The sequence below is a fragment of the Lissotriton helveticus genome, chromosome 8, assembly GCF_964261635.1.
Source record: "Lissotriton helveticus chromosome 8, aLisHel1.1, whole genome shotgun sequence".
Taxonomy (NCBI): Eukaryota; Metazoa; Chordata; class Amphibia; order Caudata; family Salamandridae; genus Lissotriton; species Lissotriton helveticus.
This window is the reverse complement of record NC_136069.1, coordinates 691,633,652-691,647,677: the sequence shown is the minus strand read 5'-3', so window position 1 is coordinate 691,647,677 and position 14,026 is coordinate 691,633,652.

The following is a 14,026-nucleotide window of genomic DNA, read 5'->3' as shown; positions in this document are numbered from 1 at the left end:
TCAGTTTTATTGCCTCCCCAGGTTATCATGTTAGGGATTTCTAATCAAGTAATGGAAGAAGCCGACAGAAAAAATGGTGTTTATAGCAATGGCGGTATTCCGATTATGTTTGGCTACGGTCTGGCTCGATCCAGACCCCCATTCGGAACATGTTTGGTTTAGTAAATTACTTTCTACTTATAATTGGGAGATCTCTGTGTTTAGAAGAAGAGGTAGGCGAGCAAGGGCAAAAGGAAAAAACTGTGGAATTCCCTAACCAAATGGTTAAGTAAGGATTAGCCTATAGTACGATAGGAAATATCCTCATGTTATTGTTTATTGTGGTGTTAAACCTTTTGTGTTTAGTGTTGCTTTCTTTCTAGAAGGGGGGATCCACCTGGGGCGGGGGAGGGTGGGGTAAAAGTATCATGTAAAATTGGGGCATTCAACATAGTTTTTTGTTATGTGTATATTTGTCATACTGTTCTTATTTTTGTGTTTTGATGTCCAAATAAAAAAAGAAATTTAAAAAAAGAAAATCCCATTCAAGTCTATGTACTGTATTCACAAATCATTGCATTTCTCTGAAACAATACTGTAAGTCAAATCAAAGTATATTTACTATTGCAATCCAAACTGTGTACAAATTGCATTACTACTGTAAAGCATTTATTGCTTACCTGTGCCAGGCATGCTTGGTTCTAAAAAATAAAATAACTAAAAGAATATTTTCATACAAAAACAATTGGTCTGAAGCTCAGTCTTTGAGTGTATGAATTAATTTGCTGACTGAGTGAGTACAACAAATGCTTAGCACTGTCCTCTGATACTGCCTTACTGCACAACCACACTACCACAAATACAGAGTAAGGTTCTATCTATCTTTACCTCTGCCGACCTTTGGGGTTCAACTGAACTCTGTGCACATTATACCTCACTTTGGTATGGTATATACAGATTATAAATCAATGTGGAAAGGATCAAGGTCTGCAGGTGGATCGGTAGGTGTCTCCCAAATAAAAGACCCTCATACACGTGTTTTTTCAGAGTCGTGTAGCGGTATATGATGTGTCCCCGCTTCTTGTAACACGTGTCCGTGCGTAATCCTTGGGTCAGTTTTTGTTTGCACCCTCCGCCAGGAGGTTGTACCATTGGTTAAAACAGTAGTGATGGTGAATAGGTGAGATAGTGCTATAAAGGTGTTCTAAAATACGCTTAATATGAATGTGACTCTGAGTCTAGTATTGCACAACTTGCTTTTAATTATATGTTTTTTTAATAATATGCTTCATAATTCTCAACTGTGTCTCTATGTCATTGTACATTGCTGAAGTGTCTTTTCCCACTTATTCGCTACAAATGTGGTTGCACTATCTCCCTTTTCTCTTATTACAGGTACAATGTGACCTACTACCACAAAACGAATCAGGTTACAAATTTACCTTTTTCTTTTCTTTTTTTCACTTAATCACTTTATGGTCCTGAGGAAAGCCGACTGACCAACAGGCAGATAAGGCTGAAACATGTCGACCACTTTTAACCTCACAAGTTTAGTGCGCTAGAATTCCTAAATAATTCCATAGCGACACGCCTTAATCTTCTACCCGAATCCAGAAATATTAAAGTTGAACCTCTGGCTGTCCGGGTATTTTAGAACACCTTTATAGCACTATCTCACCTATTCACCATCACTACTGTTTTAACCAATGGTACAACCTCCTGGCGGAGGGTGCAAACAAAAACTGACCCAAGGATTACGCACGAACACGTGTTACAAGAAGCGGGGACACATCATATACCGCTACACGACTCTGAAAAAACACGTGTATGAGGGTCTTTTATTTGGGAGACACCTACCGATCCACCTGCAGACCTTGGTTATGCAGGACCAGTGATCCTTTCCACATTGATTTATAATTATTGAAAGGAGATTGAAAGGATCTCTACTCTCTCTCCCTCCACCAATTGATGATACATAGTATATACAGAGCCAGCTTCCTACAAGAGGTCTACAGCTAAAGCATTTTTCCGTGTCCTTGTAAATAATGCGATAATTAAATTGCTGCTTTTTTAGCGCTATGTGCCTGAAAAGAGGCGATATCTCTCTTGTTAATATGCCCCTAAGTTTTTTATGACAAAGAATAATTTACCCATTTCGTTTTCCTGTACTCGGTGAAGAAAAAAGATTCCCAACCCATTGGCATTTGAGCTTTAACACTTCTGAGGCAACAATATGAAATTCTTGCAAAAACATAATATCTGATTTGAGATTAGATAAATGGTTAAAGACTCTTTGTCTCGAATGGGTGAATCCATACCTTTAACATTCTAAGAGATTACACGCAACGTAATTTAACAGGAAATGAGCAAAAAAGAGAAAAGAATTAAGACATATTCAATGTACCTTTTGAAACAAAAACTGTAGCTAAAAACCAAGCTTTCAAACAAAAGAAAATAAGGTAAAAAGACAAGGGATTTGTAATAGAAGGATAAAAGAGGAGGACAGAAAGGGAAATGATAGAGCAAAATAGGGAGGAATTGGATAATAAACAATACACCAAATAAACAATGTAACATAACAAAGCCACAAATATGAATGGAGGGTGTTGATGCCACAGAAGATAAATGGAACAGCCGGTCCAAACCCCGGGAAGGGCAGGGAGGAGGGATAATGATCCAAATGGATAGACAACGATGGGTAAAACAGAGAAACAGCATCTAATAAGGAAAGAAAAAACAGAAAGACTAGGAAAATGAACATTATTCAACACATTGTCTAAACTTAAACACACAGAATAAACAATGCTTAGCACATATAAATTATCAGTCGAGAGATGCTCTTGGGATTTCCATGTTTTCTTCTTTACAGGTGCCTAAAAATTGTTCAAAACAGGATCTTCATAAGTGTAGTTTTGTTCTTGTAAGTCACTTTAAAGAGGCAAGGATGGATTAAGTCAAATTTAGCATTAAGATCCCGTAAAGCTGGACGCATAGCCAAAAATCTCTTCCTTTCATCTGCTCAGGATTTAACATAGTCTTGGGAGAAAAATAGTCGAGAACCTTGCCAAGAGATACTATGTTTCACTTTGACTGACTGCAAAACTTTCAATAAGTCAGTGTATTCCAAAAAGTATAATAGTACACCTCTTGGTTTGCGTGTAGACGTAAAGGTGTGTGGAATGTGTCCAAGTCTATGTGCTCTTTGTATATTCAATTGTGGGGATTCAGGTAACTCAAGAATCTGTGGAAGAAAAGGTTGTAAAAATGAAATAGGATTAGAGCCCTCTAATCCCACAGCCAAACCATAAATGTGTAGATTGTTGTGTCTGCTGCCATTTCACGATTCCTGACTTGCTTTTGTAGCTGAGAGATTTCCATTTTCATAGGGTGAGTTTGTTGAGAGGATGATTGTAGAGATTCCACTTGCCGTTCTATCAAAGGCACTTTAATGTCAATATTGGCCATTTATCATCCAAGCTTTGTAACCGTTTATTAGTTTCCTCCACATCGGTCTTGAGGGCCTGTATTTCTTCCAAGTGTAACTCTTGTGAAATTGGTGGGGGAGATTTAGTCCGTGAGGGAGGATCCTTTTTAACTCATTTAGTAGATGACATCGATGAAGAGGCCATTGGTTTAGAGGAAGTCTTTGTATTTTGGAGAGAAGAGTTTGAAGTAGATGTAGGAATAAATGAGGGTGTAGGAGTCCATACCCCCAAAATAGGGAGCAGCACAACATGCTCTGGGTCTTTCATATTAAGAAAGACACAGAAAGACACAGAAAATGGGGTTGAGGTTACCAATGTGCGAGCTTTGGAACGCAATACTGAGTTAGAAGTAGCACCTATCATAGATTTAGTTCTCCCCGTATACATGGGTAATAGGACAATAAAAGAGTAATTTCTTTATGGAAGAATGCGCAAAACAGCTTCAATAGCGCAATGTTAGGCAGCAGAATTTAGCAGTCAGGAGCAAGAGGGCAAAAGAGCATATATATTTTTAATTAAGATCCATACTGCTGAAAGGTAGAATATATTTCATTAAATAAGGAGTTTCACGCCTCCCAGCCTGTTGATATGTGAACTTTTACATAGTGCATTAATGATGGTTTGCTTTAGTATTTGGCTGTGACACAAACAAGGAGAATTAACGCACACCCATATGCTTAAGATCACAAGCAAATATGAGTTGTATCCACATATATCACAGCAGTATAGGCATAGACAGTCTTTTCATCTCCATGATAAACGTTGTTATGCAGTAAACTGCATATACCTCCATACTGGTCTCTTGAAACCTACCATGGAAGCAACAAGTGGAATTCCTTAGGTTATACTGCTCTCTAGTGGGCAGAGTGCTAAAATGGTCTCCAAAAGCAATCACTATATAGTTGCCGCAGCATTTAAATCAGGTTCACAAACAATAGGATTATTTAACCACAGAAGAATTCAAGTAAGCTAAAGTATTTTCCTTGTTTCACAGAGAACCATGCCCAAATAACGTAGTTATTTGTTTTTAATTCAACAGTCGAGGCTGGAATGCATTTTCAGAGGTGTTAGTAGAAGCGTAGATAACTAGGAAGCAAAATGGTGGACGCAAATCCAGTCAGGGAGACACTCTGCCACTTCCGAATTGAACAGTGTGGTGAAAGATGCTTACCACATTTAGAAAAACATATTGTCACATGCAGGGCATCTTCCCCAACTCAGCGCTTGTCTCCGATCTGGTGCGGAGACACTGTCACCGGGTAATAAAGTTGCTCCTCACTGAGTCGGTGCGGAGCAGAAACAACCCCCTGCCTTCTTCTGCGGCGTCAATCCACGCCCCCCGGCTGGTGGAATTTCTAATACTGCATATGCAGCAATATGACCTGTAACTTTATTACTGTGAGTTTTCCACATTTATATGCAGAAAACTCCAAATTCTCAGTTACTACCACTCCCCCTGACAGAGGCAACCCTATTCCATTCATCAAATACCAGAATGTCATGTTGTTACTACCCTCAGGAGTCTACTTGTGCAAAGAGGCTGCAGTTTAGGCACTGATAGTGTGGAGAGGGGGGAACATTTTAAAAATATGGTTCAACATTTTCTCACCATAAGTTTCAGGGTTAACCCTAGTTACAGCACTGGATTCATAGTACTATTCACTTAATGTGACAGATCTTTGCCACTGTGTTTTGAACCAGGAGCTATTTCACAATCATACAGTAATTTACCAGAACAGATCTAATGTTCAGTCCATGATGAGAGATTGAAAAAGTTGTAAATGTTTATTTCTCATTCGCAGATTAGTTTGTATCTTTTTATTCAAATTAATCAATGAATCAAGTATGTTTATACAATTCTCCCAAAAAATGGTTAGACCAAACAATCAAATAATGTATGAAGCACATTAAAAGAGGACTAAAATGCCAATTCTAAATAACAGGATTACAATTTAAAGTTAGTAAAACTCGTGAAGAGTTTAAGGTCAAAGGAAAAGTGTGAACTAAAGAGAGCATAAAGATCAAAAATCAAATTGGTACAGCAGAACATCCCATGAAGAGTAGTTTATGAAACTCAGCCGAGTCTCAATAATTTGAGCAATCAATCATGCAGTTGCTGTAGCAATCTGTCAAAAGCCAAACCTCAAAGTAAGCTAAGGGATGTACAGAGACAGCAGTAGCCACAGCTGTCACCAAGGGATCAGGGACCAGCAATCATGATGAAGTTCGCAAAATAATGTCATTACATTTAACTAGGAACACGCACTGATATAAAAAGGCAAAAATAATGTTGCAAATGGGTGGCAGGTCTCTCCTCCTTTGACCCAATGGTGTAACAGCAATTTCCTGAGAGTGAATTGAGCTCTTCCTTTCAAAAAAATAACATGCAGCTTGCAAAGTTCTATCACAAAGTTTGTTACAGACATCTTACCAGCAGCCAGTATTTTCCTTACTCTGTTGGTGCCTAGCCTAGCCTAGCCTTGCCTTGCCGACGGAAGCCGCAGCCGGAGTAATCGAGCGCAGAGTCAATCTGCAGCGTGTGGGCGCCAGACGCTGGATGCAAACAGCACGGACGCGAACAGCACGGAAAACGGAAAACGGCGGGGGGTTATTGAGCCCCGAACATTTTGGAGACGTGTGTCTCGTGTGCCTGAGCCACCCTCCAGCCCCTGCGAAAAAAAATCCAAGTAGCGGGAGAGCTCTTACGGACACTGACAGGAGCCACCTGCGTTGCCATGATTCATCAGAGGCACGCAAAATAGTGGTTCAGCAGCGGGGGGAAGGTACAGTACGGGTGCATCATCTCCGACGGCGAGATAGCACTCGAAGAGCCAGGAGCCAAGGAACTAAGGTGTCATTATCGCCTAGGCTACAAATCCTGGGCACATAATCGTCGCAGTAAGAAGGAGTTTAACTGCCCAGAATACAGGGAAAAGCAGGAAAGCCCCCCTGGGAGAGGATAACAAGTGCGGTAAGGCAGGCTGGCGGATAAAAAGGCACAACAGAGGTAAGTGAAAGAATTAGCATATTTACAAGTTAATTTTGAACTGAGAAATATTTACAGCAGCATCGGAGATAAGTGTATAATAATTTTAATAGATGGCCCCGAAAAGAAGGCAAAAATTGCGCAAAGAAGCTCACGGAGAAAGCCCAGGGAGGAGTAAGTTAATGGAGGGCTCAAAGTCACTGGAAGAGAGCCAGGAAAGCCAGGCCTCCGCCATGGATAATAGTAAGGGGCGACGCAAGACAAGAAAAGTTAAAAGGGTTATTAAAAACGTCCCGCAAGCCAAAAGGGATTGCACCTCAACTTCTAAGCGGAAAGATAACACGGCAGTGTCCAAGTCCATAAAGGACTTTGTAGGGAAACACTACAAATCTACAGAGCCGGTAATAAATTTGGAATACGAGGAAGATGAGGAGGAGTATTGTGCGGAGAACAGAGAGAACACGGGGGTAGAGGAGGAGAATCAGATAAGGAAAGAAATGGGAGAATACCCCGAAGAAGAAATAGCGTAAGGAAGGGAGGACCCCATACTGATAAACCTCACCCTTTTGAGTCAAAATCTTCAAATAGCAGCTCCTCGTATTTCATCATCGTTAAAAATGTGTTCGCTGCAAACCTCAGAAAATGAAGGGCAAAAAGGAAATCAAAGTCAGAGCCTGAGTTTTGTCTGGGGGGGTGCACCAGATCAAGTTCTGCAGCATCTAAATAGTCAAAAAAATTTAACCCAGCAGGACGCCATAAGAACTGGAAGTCAAGCTAACTCAGAAAGAAATAAACCACAGGACTCGGTCCTTTCTGTAACGCCCACATCCTCCTTGATGGATTTAATATTGATGTTACAGAAGACACTGCAAGGAATTCTAGAAGTAACATTATCGAATATTGGAGTGTTGAAAGCACAGAAACTGTTTTTAAAAAAGATTTAAGAGGAGTTGGTGGGAATTAAGAGTCAAATGCCTAATATGTTAAGACCAGTAGTTACCCCGCCTGCCCAGAGAAGAAAGTATAGAGAATGAATCTGCAGAGGCAAACGTGTTAAAACCAGAAGCTATCCCCCAGTCCATAGAACAAAGTATAGTGAATGAATCTGTAGAAGCATTAGATAATGTATATATCTCCAGACGCCCAATGCTGATAAAAAGGCGTGGCATGTATGTAGGGGTCCCCACTAAGAATAGGGTAGGCAAGAAGCGGGTCCCAAACATAACAACAAAGAGAAAAGGGAAGAAGCTGGAGGGGAGGCACAGCCAGGCCTAAATGCATCTGCTCTGACCTATGTACCGATTAGACCCTCGCAATCGGAGATTAAAATAACAAAGACCCCAATAGCATCAAGGAAAAGGCGGAGTAGTAAGGATTTGAAGGAGAAACCCCTAACAACCCATATCGTAACTCAGAAAGTAAAGATATTATCAGGAGAACAACCCAAAAGTCGCCAAAGAGTTGATAGCTCACAATTTTGAGAACCAGCAGGAGGGGAAAATAAAGGGAGGCCCCTAGTGAGATCAAAGGGTAGCCAGTTAAAACACGAAACTCCCAAGAAATTATTAGAGGTGGATAACAATAAATAGGGCGCAGATTCTGAGCTCCTTCGCCAAATGCAGTAGCCTGAGTGGGATCAGCACACACGTTCTGAGGCAGGTAGGCTTTGTTGAACATAAAAATGGTAAGGAAATAACAAAAGTGTTACTCCACTCAGACCTGGTAACAATGGCAATTTTAAAAGCTACTAGTGAGATAACCCATGTGGGAATAAGGGTAATACCAGAGAGGGAAGTAAAAGGTCTCTCAGGCAGCGCTTTTTTAAAGTGCCATGCAGGTCTAGGGAGGAGACAAGTGAAGTTATTAAAAGATAACGAAGAAGACGGTAGCCGCCTGAATATAGTGATAAATAATACAGGAAATGATGCCTCATGGTATAACTGGAGTCTAAGTAGAAGCTATGTGGGAGAGCCCTCCGAGAGATATAGGGGGCTGAAAAGGGTGGCCTAAGTGAGGTAGAATAGGATGGGGGGATGCCGCAATGTCTAAGTCTCTTAACTTGGAATGTAAATGGCCTAGGCAATGAATTAAAACGAGAACATATAAAGGAAGTAGTAAACAAAGTGTAAATTGCCTGCCTACAAGAGACTTGGACATGCGACGAAACCCCACTTATCGAGGGATATCTACAATTGAGTCGTCCGGCCAGGAGAAAAAGGTTTGGACGCCCATCGGGGGGGCTAATGACTCTCGTCTCAACAAAAGTATTAAGAGAAGTAACATCTTTAAAAATGAAATGTAAATGGCTACTGGCTTGTAGACTATAACTGTTAACTTTGGAAATGAAATACAAAATGCTGACTGTGATAAATGTTTATATGCAGTGGGAAAATACAACAGAGTATGAGACTGAGATGGGATATTTTAAAGAGGATGTTGACTTTTTATAAGAAAAATATGTATCGGATATACTGATAATTATGGGGATTTTAACCATAAGCTAAACCCTAAGAAGGCCGATCTCTGGAATAGAGAATTGTTAGATGTATATGGAATAAACCACGCTAGCTTCCCAGTATGTGAGCCAATGAAACAGGAGACGGAATTAGTAAATTTTCTAGAAGGTAGGGGTCTCCTCTATCTGAATGGCAGCATGAAGACAGATTGCCCAGCAGGGAAGGCGTTTAAAATAGGTTCACAGTATTGTCCAATTGATTACATGTTTATGCCAGCTTGGAATTTCTCTCTAGTACGTGAATTCAAGATAGATAAAAAAGAATTCAGTGACCATAATCCACTGCACTTAATGATATTTGGGGGAAGAAAGATGCCTAGAGACAAAGTGATCCCACAGGATATTGATTACCCTAAACGTGTAACGACACGACTTACTGAGGAATGCCAGGAAAAACTGAAGGTTTTTCAACTTAAAGTGGAATCAGAAGATTAGAAACTTAGAATGGTTTATAGAGAAGATAGCCTAAATAGTTCAGTGCCTAAGAATAGAATTAAGAAAGAACAAAAGGAATAGTACAAAAGCCCCGGTCAGTCGAGTAAAATGGTTCTCTATCAAGTGCCAATCTAAAAAAAGAGAGATACGGGCAGTACAAAGAAGGCAAAAAAAGAATTTCACCCAAGAGAGACATAATTGTATAAACAAGCTGAAAGAAGAATTTTAAAAAATGGTAAATGATGCAAAAAGGTAAAATAAAGAGAAATGCTGGTTAAACCTGTTAGAAGCAATTGAAGATAAAAATCTAAGACAATTCTGGAAAATGGTAGAGGCAGCGTCTGGTCCAATAGACGGAGAAATGAAATGTGTCGTCAGTGAGGCAGCCTGGAAGGAGTACATAAGGGAACTGTATGGGGCACGAGTTCCCCGAGGACATGTAGAGCCCCGACAATGGCAGGAAATATCGGAAGATCTTGAATCAGACTTTAACGAAAAGCAAGTAGAGCATATAATAAAAGAACTGAAGCTAACTCGTGCGGCAGGCCCAGACAATCTTCCCGCAATAATATTAAAGTCAGATGTAAAGTGGTGGGCAAGATTCTTTGCTCAGTTGTTCCATATAATACTATCAGCAGGCATAATGCCATCAAATTGGAAGGGCACAGTAATCAGGCCAATCCATAAGAAAGGGAGTATGGACAAAACTACAGACTGATTAACCTCCTAGATATAGGAGAGAAGGTATTTTCAAAAATCGTGTTAAATCGACTTAACGCATGGGTCAAGGAGTTTCAGATCGTACCCATAGAACAGGGAGGATTCAGGGAGGGGCACTCCACAATAGATCATGGCTTCGCATTGTGGGCAATGGCAAAGAAGTCAACGGAACAAAACGGCAAGGTATGCTGTTGTTTCGTTGACTTCCGAGCAGCCTTCCATTCAGTAGATCGGGACTGCCTATGGGACACACTAATGAAGGGAAAAATCCCAAAGACCTACTGACAATAATAAAAAAAATACACTGTGGGAATTGGGCCCAAGTAATCAGGGACACTGTGGGGTAATTGACACAAAAAATACCCATTGCAAACGGCCTTAGACAGGGTTGCGTTTTGGCCCCACAGTTATTCTCCAATTTCTTGTCAGACCTACCTGCCTACCTAGAGGTTGAGGGTAGTGCAAGCCCCAGAATGGATTGAAAAAAGGTGCCCTGCCTACTTTATGCAGACGATCTGGTAATAGTAGACCAGACCGAGATAGGCCTCCAAAGAAAGTTGAACTCATTTAATGTATACTGTGCTAGGAAATTCGTAACAGTAAACTTAGACAAAAAAAATGTTATGCTTTGGTAAAAAGGCAATTAAATTCAATTGGTTTTTAGGTGATCTTAAACTGGAAACGGTTAAGGAATATCGCTACCTAGGGATATGATTCGATAAGACACTAAACTGGCACACTCATCTGAAAGCCCAAAAAGTAAAAGCTCATACTTCAATTTGTGGGCTAAAAATGTTTAACCGGGATTATGGGGATTCGTCACATCGACCACTATTAAAAGCTTTTAGCGGAATGATACCCCCACAAGTCCTTTAAGGAGCAGAAATCCTTTATTTGAGTGGTAAGGGAGTCTGGGACTCAGTGGAAGGGAAATGCCTGAAAAGCCTCTTATCTCTCCCCAATCATCCATTGCCCAAGCAATAAGAATAGAAATAGGAACAAAGTCTTGGGAGGTACAGGTACAATTAGCGGTAATCAGACTTTGGAAACGATTGGAAGATACAGAAGGTCAAAAAGTTGCACAATGGTGTAGGAAAGGAATTCAAAATAGTGACCTAAAATGGGCAAAAGCTAGTAGGGAAAGAGTGGTGCAGGCTTGTGAAAGGGTAAAGGTGGAGGGGAGCCAGGAAACGCAACAAATAGTCTGTACTAAGAGTGAGCTGAAATTTAATGGGTAAGAAGTATCCAGAAAGACTGATATGGGCTATCTGGCAAAGAAAAAATCACTAGATTTCATGATGAACTCTTGGTCAAATGAAAACTGGTTTCCCTATTTAGATATCCTTCCGAATCGCTGGTATAGGCAGGAGATATTAAGGTTGCGGATTGGGATCAATCCATGATTAATAAATAAAGATCTTAAATCAAAAATGTTAGATTATAAAGGGTGTTGCAGGTGTAACCTGGGCACGAAAGGAGATCTTGTGCATATCCTTCTCGACTGCCTTACATTATTAGAACAGCGTAAATTGTGGCTGCGCCCAATATTTTTAAAACACGATATAAGAACAAGGGCACAGGCGGCCAACCTCCTAACAGAAATGCCCACTATCGAAATTGCTATTGCCCTAGGGAAATACATAAAGGCGGTTCAGAGCCTCCTAAGAAGCCAAGAGTAACTTTTAGGATTTTAGGAATTTTAAATTAATGAACTATATAACTTGTCTAAGGAAAAGGAAAAGTGGTTTAATATAATAATACGTTTTATTATAAGTGCTATTTTATTGGTGTTGGTTTGTAATGTATAAGGGTTTGTAAGAGTTTTAACTGATAATGGAATACTTTTTATAAAGATTTTATCACCTTTTATGTAGAATATTTTAAATTTGTGGTATTGCCCTTTGCACTTGTTTAAAGATTACGATCATAATAAACATATCTTTGACTTGACTTGACTACAGACATCTTACATGTGTGTCTTTGTATTTATAAATCTCTGTTCCCATAGGCATTGACTACAGTTTAACCTTCAAATTGTAATGTTTTATTGCGTACATAATGAACTATGTAAAGGAAGAGAAACATTAAAATGCAAAATACTGTTTAGTAATGCACTTCATTAATATGAATAAGAAACACTGTTTTAAAATATGCAAACTATTCCATTCAAGCATTATGTGAAATACGGTGAGAATAGGAAGTTTAATCTGGACAAATAACATGTTGCTTAGAACATTCCGCTGTTATTACGAACATTTCTAAGCTTGTGACATTAAGGTCAAGTTTCTACATTGCATTGTGCATATTTCAGCAACATCGAGATCACTTCTAGCTGGCAAAAATGGTGTTTAACCATTTCTACGGCCTATGCTAATAACTATGGCTGCCTAGTGCAGCTTCCACATTTACAATGTGTGTTATTTTCTCTTTAATTTGTACATTAATCATTCCACATATAGCTGTTAATTATTGAAAATTGCATTTAATTAATTACCTTTCTCAACCATATAGCGGGATCATGTTTGATGACTCTTAGGCCGAGGAGGCTAGCATTACCAGCCATTTAGATGATAGATTTGAAAGATGCAAGCACTCAGCATGGTGCAGGAGCTCTTGGTCTCCATTTTGATCAAGTGCAGAGACTGCAAGGACATTTAATGCGTCCATGCTCTGCCCAGTTGCTAGCCAGTGTGTGAGACCGATACAAGAGATGCAGATGCTCTGAAAGACCAAAGGGTGCGCTTAGAGCAGTCAAGTTAGCCATCATCACAGAGGCCCTAATTTACAAAAAAGAAATGTAGTCCCTGCATGCTTATACCACATGCAGTGTCTGTGAAGTGTCATAGCACAGTATATTTTGAGTAGAAGTGCTCCAATGTGCACTGTGCAATAATGCATGCTGCACAATGACACATACAGGCACGATAACATAGACGCAAGCGGCAAAGGTTCTGTACAGGTCTAGCGGTACTTTTCACAATTTTTGCTTCTCTTACCATCTGCTTTGGGGCTGTACTTTAAGCTGCAATCAGCAGCCCCGTGCTAACAATGGGCCTGATGATGAGTTTGGCAGATGAGATACTCCGTCACAAACATGACAGATATCCTGTCCTCAAAATTCTGATTCCATTATATCTTATGGAACTTGTAATAATGCGATATCTGTCACATTTGTGACGGAGTATCCCATCTGCCAAACTCACAATCAGGCCCCAAGTTTTCATTGAAATTCTAAAGGTAAACCTTTCACCACTCCCCTCACCCAAGTGCAATACTCTTCATCCTCTAGCCACAGAAATGCAGGCAACACATTTCCAGTATCTTGAGAAGCTGCCTTTGCTCCCCATCCTGCACTATGTCAAATCGCAGGCATCCAAAATGGATCCCACTTTGCCTTGTTTAAACCAAAGTTATGGATGAACATTGAATTTCCAATCCATCACTTACAGAACCTCCTGTCTGATGATTGAATTTGTTACCCATCTATTTTCTAAAACTGCTATTATCTTGATGTTACTGCTTCCTTTGAGCACAGCCTAAAACTCTCAAGATGTCCCTGTATATGTATTCCATCATTACTTTATACTTCTACTCTATACTTCTAAGATCTGCATCCTAGCAATGGACAAACTGTGCTCGTTGAGAATGAAAAGTGCATAGCTGAATACAGCTTTCTGATGCATTAGACTAATAAAACATTTATAAATAAAGACAGCATTATGTTTAAGTTTCATAGGATACTGTGCTGCATGGCATTTAAATCAATAAAAAGGAATGAGTGCCTATTAAAATAGTAGCTAATGTGGCACTATCGTCAAATGCTAAAATAGTTTCTTTCTGAACTCAAACTGAATGCTATCTTAAAAGCATCGGCTATATTTCCAAAAGCCAGCATGAAAACTTACC